This window comes from Nycticebus coucang, chromosome 17, assembly GCF_027406575.1.
Source record: "Nycticebus coucang isolate mNycCou1 chromosome 17, mNycCou1.pri, whole genome shotgun sequence".
NCBI classification, from domain to species: Eukaryota; Metazoa; Chordata; class Mammalia; order Primates; family Lorisidae; genus Nycticebus; species Nycticebus coucang.
The window spans coordinates 56,583,794-56,599,097 of NC_069796.1; positions in this window are offsets into that span (position 1 = coordinate 56,583,794).

Here is a 15,304-nt window from a genome sequence, read left to right on the forward strand (position 1 = left end):
TCTCAGTGTCCATACTATGGAACTGGGGAAAGTTGGAAGCCCCAGGAGGCTGTGGCAGATGAAAGCATTTGGATTTAGCATGCTGTTAGTCATCTCCTTGTTTGGAGGTCTCCTGTACCCTGCTGTGATCATGAGCTTGTGTGTGTGTGAATGTGTGCTTTGCTGGTGTGATGGTTCTCAGCACCATTCAGCCTTACATCTGTGGCTGTCCTGTTTAAGCTGATCCTCCCAGGGGCTAAAGTCTCTTAAAGTCTCTGTTTTGCTTTTTCATCCTTTTTCATCCTTCAGGATCCAGCCTCAAATAGGTTAGATGCTCCTCCCTCCCTTCCTCTATCCTAACACATATCCCACATGCTTATTTAATTTTCTGTTTTCTCCTCTACTTTAAGGGATGTAGAATCAGAGACTGTATCTGTCTTGCTTACTATCGCATCTGCAGGACCTAGCACAGTGCTTGCCAAGGAGTAGGTGTGCAATAACAATTTTCCAAGGGAATAAACAAGTGGTCAGCTCCACCCATGGCTACCCACTCCCTGCCTTACCTCCCTGTCTATAAAATCGAGCACCTTTAACTTCTATCACAGGGTTTCCATGAGGACCAAATAAATGGATGAGCATTTTTCTTACGAGTATAAGAAGAGTTGTCTAAAGCTGTAATGTGGTGTTAATTGTTACATGGGCTGGCAGGTGGAAAGATGATGGCTGAGGGCATCCCTTTTGTTTGTTATTCATTCCTGCTGCTCAGGCACAAATACATGTCAGCATGTAATCAATGTTGTCTTTCCAGAGGGAAGATTGAAGGACACAGGCTTCCTCTCTGCTCTGTCAGGGCAATGGGCGCCTTCTGAGGTGCTCATCTAATTTACCTAATAGAGGGCCTTTGGCTCTCACAAACTTATTGTTTGGATTTATTCAGCAGATTTGCCATGATTAAGGTGACCTCTTTGTTATTGGGATAAAACTGACTTTTTCTTTCTTGAGATGAATGACTGATGAAAGATTATTATTTCTTATTATCTAATCAGTTAATTGAGTGGTTTCTATCCAGGGACCAACATATTCTGATTTAACATCAAAATCTCTTTGTAAAAGGCTCAATGAGAGGGAGATGAAGTCAAGGACCTAGAGATGAGGAGATGGATTTAAAAAGTTGACCTATTGTAAAAGTCACAGGAGATGAGGAGATGGATTTAAAAAGTTGACCTATTGTAACAGTAGAACTGTTTAGTAGATGGGCCCAGAGATGGGATGGCATGTCCCTGGAGGTGGGAGGGGCATCTCAGACTAGGGATGTTCATGCAGAGGTTGGATGATCATTGAGTAGGGATAGAGTTAACTTACTTATTCCACAGACATCTGATGAGCACCAGCATTGTGCTTGACCCTGAGTTAGCTGCTGGGAAGAGCCTACCCCAAAGCCTAGAGATGTAGGCCTTGTCTTGTTTTAACAATAACAATAAAACAACTGCAGGTAAATGGAAGTTAATGCTTTTCAATTTCTTATTGTGTGCCACCACAGAGCTCAGCATTTTATGTGCACTGTCCCACCCTTTGTCAATCCTCTGTTAAGTCTCATTTCCCTTCTATTTTTTTAAGACAGAGTTGTACCTTGTCACCCTGGGTAGAGTGCCTTGGCATCATAACTCACAGCAAACTCAAACTCCTAGGCTCAAGTGATCCTCTTGCCTCAGCCTTCCAAGTAGCTGGGACTTTAGGCACCTGCCACAACACCTTGCTAATTTTTCTATGTTTTTAGTAGAGATGAGGTCTTGTTTTGCTGAGGCAGATCTTGAACTCCTGAGTTCAAGAAATCCACCTGTCCTGGCCTTTCGGAGTATTAGGATTACAGGCATGAGCCACCATGCACGCCATTACCCCTCTTTACTTCTCACTTGCTGTGTGACCTTGGGCTGATCCTTTCCCTCTCTGAGCAACAGTTTCCTCATTTATAAGGTTTAACTAAATAGCTCCTCTGGATTTGTCATGTTTTTTCTTTTTTTCTTATCATACATAAAAATTAAATAGAAGCCTAAGGCCTCTCAGAAGTCAAACTTCAACATTCAGGGAAATAGACCCATTGAGCAAGGCCAACATAGGGGCATTGAGAGAGGAAGTGAGAAGGTTCTGTCTGATACATTGGTCCCATTATTTTGGTATCAGCCTGTTTAGACACTTACTGTCTTAAACTAACTTTATCTCTTGTTCTCACATTATGTTCTTCTCAAGACAGTTTGGGCCAAAAAGCTTAAGGATTTCTCTGAATATATAGGTACAAACAATGATCCAAGAGTATCTCTCATTGCTGGAAGAATCCAAGGGCTTGGCTTCTGGCCCCTCCTGATGGACGCTAAGGCTAGGCAGGGACTCAGCCAGGACACGGGGCATAAGCTTTTAGTAACATGGGCTGTGGCATAGCAAGGAGGCAGAGAGGAGGGCGAAGAATATTTTATTGCTGACATTGTTTCAATTTGCCAGTGGATGGTGATAATAAAACCAGACTGACTTTTATTATTTTTACATTTTCCAAAGAAAGTGCACCTCTTTATTGCCTGCACTTAGGGCTGACTGCTCTTACCACCTGTCCTTGTACACCTCTGAACACAGCGCTGAGATCTGTATCTTGGGGGCTGTGGGAGTGGGGATGAGAAGTATTTCCTTAATTGGTGTTAGGACAGGGACATTCACTTCTTTAATAGTCAACAATGGTTGAACCCTATTTGAAAATAGCACCTGTGTGTTGTACATGTCATAGCATTAGCTCTAATCTTCATAATTCATCCTGTAAGACAAGCCACATCCCTAGTTTACAGATGAGGAACTCAAGCTCAGAGAAGTGAAGTCATTTGTGCGTAGTTGAGCGTGGGTCAGCACCACGCCCAAACCTGTGTCCATCTGGTTGGTAATGCTGCCCCTTGTCTAAGCTCTGTAACTCTCTACATTTGCCTGGTTGCATATAATTTGTGCTTGATGATTCCATCAGTCTGTGCTAAGACCTTAACAAGGGCACCAGAAAGGTGGGCCTGCCTTTGTCGTTACAGATGCCTCCCAACTGAGGACATGGGTGTAAGGATAAAGGCAACGGCTGAATGTTGTAGCTCTGGAAATGAGAACTCAGACTTTAAGTCTAGCTCTGGGGGACGGGTCCCAGAAGTTCTTAAAGAGAGAGGAGCAGATAAGCAATCCCACGTTGTAGTAGAACTGTTAAAACTTTCTCAGGGATGTAATCTAGATAAGTCAGGTACATGGAGTGGGTTTTCTTTTGCTTTCTGCATTTTCCTCAGTGGCTCCTCCCAGCACTCCTCAGAGCCATCTCACTGGCTCCCTCATCTGAATTTCATCCACTTTTGGTAGGCTTACCTTGTCCCCAGGTTCAGGGCACATAACTAGCTATATGCTGTCAGACATAAATTCCTGTGGAATCAAATGGCAAGGAGGTGCCAGGATTAAAGTCTGAATTTTCGCACATGTGTGTATAAACTCTTTTCAAACACAACCTAATTCCTTTGGAACTATTTGGAAACTTTCCAAAGTAGAAAAAGATCCACCACAAACAATAACCTTGAGGTAGTAGGTAGAAAGTTTGATTGTTTTTTCTTGGCATTCATTTCTTCCATGCCTAAGAAAGGTGTAGGTAGGCAGTAGCTCTCAGGAAGAGCTCTGGGTCGACATTTGTTAAGTGGTCTCAGGAGGGGGCTGAGGCTTTCAGCCAAGTAGCTGGTTGTCACTGAAAGGCAAACATTTGGTTTTGAGTTGGCTCCCATTTGGAATTCATTTCCCAGACCTCAAAGTGTGAGACGTTGCTGTTGTTATTTATTTATTTTCCTTTATTCTTAGGCTTGTTTGTTTTCTGGCGAGGGGCCAAGGTAGTTTCCGCGAAGGCTAGAGTCCTTCGGTATTTGTAAGATGAGGAAAATGCCATGAATGGTAGTGAAGAAGTTGTACAGAAATTGGACAATAGGGAATTAAGCCAACTCTGCCTGAATTACCTTGTATTTTTTTTTGGGGGGGGAGGGGATTTGACCACTCATTTATTTATTTATTTTTTTCTCTTAACAATTTTTGTATTAAATCATAACTATGTACATTAATGCCTTTATGGGGTACAATGTGCTGATTTTATATACAATTTGGAAATTACTTAATTATTGTGTTAAGATATATATACTGTACTCTTAATGGATTTGACATGTACCCTTGCAATATGTACCATGGTTGAGGTCCCACTGATTACCCTCCCTCCAACCGGCCTCCCTACCTACCCTCTCTGACCTTCCTCTTCCATCCTGCTTAAGAAATCAGGACATCAGAAGCAATAGAATCCATCATTGCCCACCCCCCAGTCCTTTCCTTCCTTCTTCCTTCCTTACCTCCTTCCCTTCCTTCCTTCCTTCTTCCATCTCCCATTTATTCATCTATTTATCCATCTATTCCTTCTTTCATCCATATATATAAAACTGAACTGAGCATCTTTTTATTGTTTGGGATTCATTGAGGGTACAAAGAATTAGGTAATACTGATTGTGGTTGTTAGGTAATTGTGTCCTGCCCCCAAGAGGTGTGCCTTATACCATGACCTCCAACCCTCCTCTTCCCCCACTCCCCCCTTGTATTAGATCATTTACTGCCTTCATATTAGAATTGAATATATTGGATTCTTACTTCTCCATTCTTGTGATGCTTTACTAAGAAGAATGTGTTCCACCTTCATCCAGGTTAATACAAAAGATGTAAAGTCTCCATCTTTTTTAATGGCTAAATAGTATTCCATGGTACACACATATCACAGCTTGTTAATCCATTCCTGGGTTGGTAGGCATTTAGGCTGTTTCCACATTTTGGTGATTGTAAATTTAGTTGCAATAAACAGTCTAGTACAACTGTCCTTATGATTTCTGGGTAGATGCCTAGTAATGGAATTTCAGGATCAAATGAGAGTTCTAATTTGAGTTCTTTGAGGATTTTTCATACTTCTTCAAAAAAGGTTGTATTTTTTTGCAGTCCCATCAGCAGTGCAGAAATGTTCCCTTCTCTTCACATCCACATCAGCATCTGAGCTTTGAGACTTTGTGATGTGGGCTATTCTCATTGGGGTTAGGTGATATCTCAGGGTGGTTTTGATTTGCATTTTCTCTGAAGATCAGGGACAATGAGCATTTTATGATTTAATATAAATAAATAAATAAATAAATAAAATAAAAAAAAACAAAAGCTTGATAACTAGGATCTATAGAGAACTCAAATTAATCCACATGAAAAAAGCCAACAATCCCATATATCAATGGGAATAGACATGAATAAAACCTTCTCTAAAGATGACAGACGAATGGCTAACAAACACATGAAAAAATGTTCATCATCTCTATACATTAGAGAAATGCAAATCAAAACAACCCTGAGATATCATCTAACCCCAGTGAGAATGGCCCACATCACAAAATCTCAAAACTGCAGATGCTGGCGTGGATGTAGAGACAAGGGAACACTTTTACACTGCTGGTGGGACTGCAAACTAGTACAACTTTTCTGGAAGGAAGTATGGAGAAACCTCAAAGCACTCAAGCTAGACCTCCCATTTGATCCTGCAATCCCATTAATGGGCATCTACCCAGAAGGAAAAAAGTCCTTTTAGCATAATGACACTTGTACTAGACTGTTTATTGCAGCTCCATTTACAATCACCAAAATGTGGAATCAGCCTAATGCCCACCAACCCAGGAATGGATTAACAAGCTGTGGTATATGTACACCATGGAATACTATTCAGCCATTAAAAAAAATGGAGACTTGGGCGGCGCCTGTGGGTCAGTGAGTGGGGCGCCGGCCCCATATGCTGATGGTGGCGGGTTCAAACCCGGCCCCGGCCAAACTGCAACAAAAAAATAGGTTCTGCAGTAAAGGTACAAGCTCATCTTTAAAGGTGTGATAGAATTCTGATGTGAAGCCATCTGATCCTGGGCTTTTTTTTTTTGTTGGAAGCTTTTTTATTGCTTCTGCAATCTTAGTGCTTGAGATTGGTCTATTCAAGAGATCTATTTCTTCCTGGTCTACGAAGTCTAGGAGAAGGTATGATTCCAGGTATTGATCCATTTCCTCCACATTTTCAAATTTCTGGGCTTAAATAAGTTTTTGGTAGTAGGCAGAAATAATGTTTTGTATCTCTGTGGTATCAGTTGTCATTTCCCCCTTTTCACTTCTTATTTAAGTTATTAAAGATTTTCTGTTCTATTTCTGGTTAATCTGGCCAATGGCTTATTGATTTTATTTATCTTTCCAAAGAACCAACTTTTTGTTTCATTAATTTTCTGAATGATTCTTTTAATTTCAATTTCCTTTATTTCTGATTTAATTTTGGTTATTTTTTTTTCTTCTGCTAGGTTTGGGATTGGATTACTCTTTCTTTTCCATTTCTTTAAGATGATTCATTAGGTTACTGATGTGTTCTCTTTCTGTTTTTTTGGATGTAGACATCTAATGTGATCAATTCCCTCTTGGGACTGCTTTTGCAGTATCCTACAGGTTTTGGTAGCTTGTGTCTTCATTGTTGTTATGCTCAAGGAAGTTAACGATTTCCTTTTTTAATCTCTTTCTTGACACAACTATCATTCAACATAAGGTTGTTTAATTTCCATGCCTTTGTGTGGGGATGGTAATTTTTGTTGGAGTTGAGTTCCACCTTTATTGTGTTCTGGTCTGAGAAGATACAAGGTAAAATTTTAACTCTTTTAATTTTGTTGAGGTTTGTTTTGTGTCCTAGGATATGATCTATGATCTATTTTGGAGTATGTTCTATTGGCTTATGAGAAGATTATATAGCTTTGGGATGGAGTGTTTGGGATGAGAAGAATATGTAGCTTTGGGATGGAGTGTTCTATATACATCTATCAAGCACAGTTATTCTAGGGTCACATTTAAGTCCCTTGTATCTTTGTTTGTTTCTGTTTAGAGCAGTGATTCTCAACTTTCCTAGAGCTGCGACCCTTTAATACAGTTCCTAATGTTGTGGAGACCCCAACCATAAAATTATTTTCATTGCTAAAGTACCATTAGGAAGGTTGAGAACCACTGGTTTTGAGGATCTGTTCATCTCTGTAAGAGGAGTGTTAAAGCTTTTACATAATGCTTTTATGGTATTATAGGATATCATATTGCTCAGAGTAATTAAAAGTCTGTTTCAAGAATCTGGGAGCATTTAAGTTGGGTGCATAAATATTTAGAATTTAAATTGTATTGAATTGTATTGTTCCCTTGACCAATATGAAGTGTCCATCTTCTCTTTTTTGACTTTAGTTGCTTTAAATCCACTTGTATCTGAAAATAAGATTGCAATGCTCTTTTCTGATTTCTATTTGCCTGAAAAATTGTCTTATATCCCTTAACCCTGAGTTTTACTTTGCCCTTTGAGGCTAGATGTGTTTCCTGCAGACTGTAAACAGATGACTTGTGCTTTTTTATCCAATCAGCTAGCCTATGCCTTTTCAGACAAGATCAGGCGTGTTCAGGGTGGTATGGCCGAAGACGCCTATGCCTTTTCAGTGGGGGAATTTAAGCCATTGACATTTATTGAGGTAATTGATAAGTCTGGTGGAGTGCTATTCATTTTATTTTGTGAAAGTCCATCACTTAATTGTATCTTGCATCTTTGTAGAAGACAGGTTTTGTCCTTCAGTATTTGGGTGTTTACCTTGCTGGTGGTCCATTGTCATGGTAAGTGTGTCGAATAGGTGGAAGTATTTCCTGTAGAGCTGGTCTTGTTATGGCAAACTTCCTCAATGTTTCCATATCAATAAATGATTTGATTTCTCCATTGATTTTTTTTTTTTTTAGCTTGTCCAAGTGTATTTTTTTTTTTTTTTTATTGTTGGGGATTCATTGAGGGTGCAAGAAGCCAGGTTACACTGATTGCAATTGTTAGGCAAAGTCCCTCTTGCAATCATGTCTTGCCCCATTAAGTGTGACACACACCAAGGCCCCAACCCCCTCCCTCCGTCCCTCTTTCTGCTTTTCCTCCCTCCCCATAACCTTAATTGTCATTAATTGTCCTCATATCAAAATTGAGTACATAGGATTCATGCTTCTCCATTCTTGTGATGCTTTACTAAGAATAATGTCTTCCACTTACATCCAGGTTAACACGAAGGTATTAAAGAAATGGTAAAGTCTCCATTTCTTTTAATAGCTGAATAGTATTCCATGGTGTACATATACCACAGCTTGTTAATCCATTCCTGGGTTGGTGGGCATTAGGCTGATTCCACATTTTGGTGATTGTAAATGGAGCTGCAATAAACAGTCTAGTACAAGTGTCATTATGATAAAAGGACTTTTTTCCTTCTGGGTAGATGCCCATTAATGGGATTGCAGGATCAAATGGGAGGTCTAGCTCGAGTGCTTTGAGGTTTCTCCATACTTCCTTCCAGAAAAGTTGTACTAGTTTGCAGTCCCACCAGCAGTGTAAAAGTGTTCCCTTGTCTCCACATCCACGCCAGCATCTGCAGTTTTGAGATTTTGTGATGTGGGCCATTCTCACTGGGGTTAGATGATATCTCAGGGTTGTTTTGATTTGCATTTCTCTAATGTATAGAGATGATGAACATTTTTTCATGTGTTTGTTAGCCATTCGTCTGTCATCTGTAGAGAAGGTTTTATTCATGTCTATTCCCATTGATATATGGGATTGTTGGCTTTTTTCATGTGGATTAATTTGAGTTCTCTATAGATCCTAGTTATCAAGCTTTTGTTTTTTTTATTTTATTTATTTACTTATTTATATTAAATCATAGCTGTGTACATTAGTATGATCATGGGGCACCATACACTTGGTTCATAGATCATTTGACACATTTTCATCACACTAGTTAAAATAGCTTTTGTAGCATTTCCTTAGTTATTTTGCTAAGACCTTTACATTCCACATTTACTAGGATTCACATATACCCTTGTCAGATGCACAGCAGGTGTAATCCCGTTAATCCCCCTCCCTCCATCTCCCTCCCCCCTCCCTCCCCTCCCTTTCCCCCTTCTCCCTATTCTTAGGTTGTAACTGGGTTATAGCTTTCATGTGAAGGTCCTACATTGGTTTCATAATAAGGGTGAGTACATTGGGTACTTTTTCTTCCATTCTTGAGACACTGCACTAAGAAGAATATGTTCCAGCTCCATCCATGTAAACATGAAAGAGGTAAAGTCTCCATCTTTTTTTAAGGCTGTATAATATTGCATATCAAGCTTTTGTCTGATTGAAAATATGCAAATATCCTTTCCCATTGTGTAGGTTGTCTCTTTGCTTTGGTTATTGTCTCCTTAGCTGTACAGAAGCTTTTCAGTTTTATGAAGTCCCATTTGTTTATTTTTGTTGTTGCAATTGCCATGGCAGTCTTCTTCATGAAGTCTTCCCCCAGGCCAATATCTTCCAGTGTTTTTCCTATGCTTTCTTTGCGGATTTTTATTGTTTCATGCCTTAAATTTAAGCCCTTTATCCATGTTGAATCAATTTTTGTGAGTGGGGAAAGGTGTGGGTCCAGTTTCAGTCTTACATGTAGACATCCAGTTCTCTCAACACCATTTATTGAATAGGGAGTCTTTCCCGCAAGGTATGTTCTTGTTTGGTTTATCGAAGATTAGGTGGTTGTAAGATGTTGGTTTCATTTCTTGGTTTTCAATTCGATACCAAGTGTCTATGTCTCTGTTTTTGTGCCAGTACCATGCTGTCTTGAGCACTATGGCTTTGTAGTAGAGACTAAAATCTGGTATGCTGATGGCCCCAGCTTTATTTTTATTACTAAGAACTGCCTTAGCTATACTGGTTTTTTTCTGGTTCCATACAACATGCAGAATCATTTTCTCCAAATCTTGAAAGTACGATGTTGGTATTTTGATAGGAATGGCATTGAATAGGTAGATTACTTTGGAAAGTATAGACATTTTAACAATGTTGATTCTTCCCATCCATGAGCATGGTATGTTCTTCCATTTGTTAATATCCTCTGCTATTTCCTTTCTGAGGATTTCATAATTTTCTTTATAGAGGTCCTTCACCTCCTTCGTTAGGTATATTCCTAGGTATTTCATTTTCTTTGAAACTCTGTTGAAGGGAGTTGTGTCCTTAATTAGCTTCTCATCTTGACTGTTATTGGCATATACAAAGGCTACTGACTTGTGGACATTGATTTTATATCCTGAAACATTACTGTATTTTTTGATGACTTCTAGGAGTCTTGTGGTTGAGTCTTTGGGGTTCTCTAAGTATAAGATCATGTCATCAGCAAAGAGGGATAGTTTGACTTCCTCTGCTCCCATTTGGATTCCCTTTATTTCCTTGTCTTGCCTAATTGTATTGGCTAGAACTTCCAGCACTATGTTGAATAGTAAAGGTGACAGAGGACAACCTTGTCTGGTTCCAGTTCTAAGAGGAAAAGCTTTCAGTTTTACTCCATTCAGTAAAATATTGGCTGTGGGTTTGTCATAGATAGCTTCAATCAGTTGTAGAAATGTGCTACCTATGCCTATACTCTTCAGTGTTCTAATTTCTGTTTAGAGGATCTGTCCAGCTCTGTAAGAAGAGTGTTAAAGTCCCCTGTTATGATGGTGTTATCAGATATCATATTGCTCAGACTGAGTAAGGTCTGTTTCAAGAATCTGGGAAAATTTAAATTGTGTGCATAAATATTTAGAATTGAAATGTCTTCTTGTTGTATTTTTCCCTTGACTAATATAAAGTGACCATCTTTGTTTTTTTTGACTTTAGTTGCTTTAAATCCACATGTATCTGAAAATAAGATCGCAACTCCTCTTTTCTTCTGAATTCCATTTGCCTGAAAAATTGTCTTCCAACCCTTGACTCGGAGCTTTAATTTGTCTTTTGAAGCCAAGTGTGTTTCTTGCAGACAGCAAATGGATGGCTTGTGTTTTTTAATCTAGTTAGCCAATCTATGTCTCTTCAGTGGGGAATTCAAGCCATTAACATTTATTGAGATAATTGATAAGTGTGGTAGTATTCTATTCATTTTACTTTGTGAGAGTCCATTGCCTAGTTTTATCTTTTGCATCAGTGTGGAGGTTAGGTTCTGGTCTTTAATTTCTGAGTTCTTACTTTGCTGCTGATCCATTGTGGTGGTCAGTGTGCAGAATGGGTTGACGTATTTCCTGTAGAGGTGGTCTTGTTGTGGCGAATTTTCTCAGTGTTTGTATATCTGTAAATGATTTGATTTCTCCGTCAATTTTGAAGCTTAGCTTAGCAGGGTACAGAATTCTGGGCTGGAAATTGTTCTGTTTAAGTAGATTAAGTTCTGATTAAGTAGATGACCATTGTCTTCTTGCTTGGAAAGTTTCATTAGAGAAGTATGCGGTCAATCTGATTGATTTGCCCCCGTAGGTCAACTGGCGCTTACTCCTGGCAGCTTGCTGAATCTTTTCTTTTGTCTTGACTTTGGACAGGTTCATCACAATGTGTCTTGGAGAAGCTCGGTTAGAGTTGAGGCGACCTGGGGTCCGATATCCCTCTAAAAGCAGTGTGTCAGGATCTTTAGTGATATTTGAGAAATTTTCTTTTTTAATATTCTCTAGTATGGTTTCCATTCCTCTGGGGCATTCTTCTTCTCCTTCTGGGATTCCTATAACTCTTATGTTGGAACGCTTCATAAAGTCCCATAATTCTGACAGTGAACGTTCTGCTTTCTCTCTCTTCTTTTCTGCCTCTTTTACTATCTGAGTTATCTCAAGAACTTTGTCTTCTACCTCTGAAATTCTTCCTTCTGCATGGTCTAACCTGTTGCTGATACTTTCCATTGTGTCTTTAAGTTCCCTAATTGACTGTTTCAGTTCCTTCAGCTCTGCTATATCCTTTTAATATTCTTCATATTGCTCATCTCTTATTTGATTCTGTTTTTGGATTTCCTTTTGGTTGTTTTCCACTTTATTAGTAGTTTCCTTCATTGTTTCTATCATTTCTTTCATTGTTTTCATCATGTGTATTCTAAATTCCCTTTCTGTCATTCCTAACATTTCTTTATAGGTGGAATCCTCTGCAGTAGCTACCTCTTGGTCCCTTGGCAGGGTTGTTCTGGACTGGTTCTTCATGTTGCCTGGAGTTTTCTGCTGATTCTTCCTCATGAGTGATTTCTTTTATCTGTTTCCTTGCCCTAATTTTCCTTTCACTTCCTCTTGCTCTTTAAATTCTCGTGCCTGTGGATTAAGGGTTCGATGAGTCCTTTTGGTACAGGACCAGATGGGTGAGAAGGTTGAAGAGCAAGAAAGGAATGAAAGAAAGGAGGACCGAATGAAAAGGAAAAAAAAGATAGAGAAAGGAGAGGGCGTGGGTAAAAGGAATATTGACAAAAAGAAGAGAGGTACAGAAAGAGGGAGACAGAGCATTTAGGTGTACAGTAGGGTACTTTGTCACAACCTTCAAAAAAAAAACCACCTTCTGGGGGTGCCCAGTTTGGTGGTTCTCTTGAGGTCAGCAGCTCTTTGCTAACCTGATCAGACACAGTACCCCACCTCCACAAAGTAGAGAGGAAAGACAAAAATGCTATAAATCAAACCAAAACAAGCAAATAGAAAACTTTATGGGATAAAATTGGGTGTAAAACCAAATAATAGAGGTAGAAACACTAGGAAAAATGAAGTTCTAGTTATTGAAAAAGGCAGCAATGGGAAATTACAATTAAACTAGAAAAACTGAGAAAGAAAAAGGATCTGTATGGAAAAGTTTGAAATTAAAAACCAAAACATCACCAACATCAAAATAAACAAAAAAGAACCAAACCAAAAAAAAGAAAAAAGAAAAAAACACAACCAAAAACAAAGCAGTATGTATATGTTGTTGAATATTGTCTGGGCAACACGTGGTCTTCTGGGTTATGAGATGTTAATCACAGTTCTGATACGACTGGAGGGTGCTGATTTCTCAAACCCCAGCAGGTAGACACCCTAAATCTCTCTTCAGCCCACTTAAAAGGCACTTTGAACTTATAAACTTGCTGAGCAGAAGCTTTCCCAGGAAAGTTCTTGTCACTGAAATCACTGCTGAAGTGGCTATCCACTTACCCAGTGTGCCAAAACCAGTCTCACTCTGCCCCTGAGATCTAGGGCTGCAAGGCCGCTCAGACCCCACCCTTAAGCTACTCAGTCACTAGGTTACCATCTCCCACCCAATTCTAGCCCTGCGACCCTGAGGGTGGAGCTTGCCGGGGCAGATCACTGACAATGGCTCCCTGTGGCCCACAGCCAAACACTATTATCTCTGTCTGGCTCAGCAGCTCAGACTGGGGCCCTAGACAATAGCCAAAGTTCTCTGTACTCCCGCTCAGGCTCTCCCCAGGGCAGTTCAACTGAGTGCAAGTCCAAAGACACCAAAACAGTTCACAGGTAAGTCCTTTCTGGTTTGCAGTCTGACTGCTACTGAACTTACAGTTGCGGGCGGGTTTAGACCGATTGAACACACGGGACCACTTGCTGTTTTTCCACTGTTTTAGTCCTTCTCTTGGGATCCAGAAGTCTCTTGCTGACTCCCTGTATCCTCACAGGGGTAATAATAGGCAGATCCCACCAGCCAGAGATGCCTGGAGTCCTATCTCCCCAGACTCACGGTGCCCAGATGCAAGGAAGCTGTTACTTGGCCGCCATCTTCGATTTCTCCATTGATTTTAAAACTCAGCTTAGCAGGATATAGAATTCTGGGTTCAAAATTGTTTTGCTTAAGTAGATTAAAGGTAGATGACCATTGTCTTCTTGCTTGAAAAGTTTCATTGGATAAGTCTGCAGTCATTCTGATGGATTTGCCCCTGTAGGTCAATTGGCACTATCTCCTGGCAGCTTGCAGATTCTTTTGTTTTGTCCTGACTTTGGACAGGTTCATCATGATGTACCTTGGAGAAGCTCTATTTTAGTGGAGATGACCTGGGGTCTGATATCCCTCTGAGAGGAGTGTGTCAGAATCTTTGGTGATATTTGGGAAATTTTCATTTATAATATTCTCTAGTAGGGCTTCTGTTCCTCTCGGGTATTCTTCTTACCCTTCTGGGATACCTATAACTCATATGTTTAAATGCTTCATTAAGTGCCATAATTCTGTCAGTGAATGTTCTGATTTCTTTCCTTTTTTTTTTTTTTCTGTCTCTTTAACTGTCTGAGTTAGCTCAAGAGCTTTATACTGTACCTCTGAGAGTCTTTCTTCTATGTGGTCTAATCTGTTATTGATACTTTCTACTGCATCTTTAAGTTCCCTGATTGGCTGCTTCAATTCCTTAAATTCTCTTATATCCTTTCAGTATTCTTTATATCATTCATCTCTTACTTGATTCTGTTTTTAGATTACCTTTTGGTTATTTTCCATTTTCACAGCAATTTCCTTCATTGTTTTTACCATCCATACTTTAAATCCCCCTTCTGTCATTTCTAACATTTCTTTATAGGTGGAATCCTCTGCAGTAGCTACCTCATGATCCCTTCGGGGAGTTGCCGTGTTCAGGTTTTTCATGTTGCCAGGATTTTTCTGTGGTTTCTTCCTCATGAGTGTTTTCTTTTTGTCTGTTTCCTTGCCCTACTTTTCCCTTTCACTTTCTCCTCCTCTTTATGTTACTGTGCCTCTGATGTAAGGTGTTGGAGTGTCCTTTTGGCAAAGGACTAAAAGGATGAGGAGAGTGAAGAGCAAGAGGGATAAAAGATTAAAAAAGAGAAAAGAGAAAGGAAAGGGGGTGAGTAAAAGGGAAGATTGATAAAAAGAAGAGAGAAAGAGAAAGAGAGAGATAGGAGTAATAGTGGTATACATTAGGGTACTTTGACCCACACCCACAAATCCCAACCTCTGGGGGTGGGGAGATGAGTTGGGTGGGTGCCATGACATTTGCAGCTCTTTGCCAGCCTGATGAGACACAGGATCCCACCTCTACCAAATAGAGAAGAAAAATAAAAATACTATAAACCAACCAACCAAACAAAAAACCTTGAGGGATAAAACTGGGAGAAAAACTAATGACAGGGGCAGAAAAACTAGCAAAAATGAAGCCCTTATTAGTAAAGAAGGCAACAATGAAAAGTTATATTTATACGAGAAAAATGAAGAAAAAAAGAAAAAGATATAGGGTGGAAAAAGTTGAAAAAAGTTTTTTTTAAAAAAGGAAAAAATTACTCTCTCTTTCTATATCTATATCTTGCTGAATATTGCCCAGGCAACAGGTGCTCTTCTAGGGTATGAGATTGTAATCACAATGCTGATATGAGATGAAGACTGGAAGCCTCTGCTGACTGCTTTGCCCTTAAACCCTGAAGTGTTGGGAGCCTGAATTTCTCCTCAGTCTACTTAATA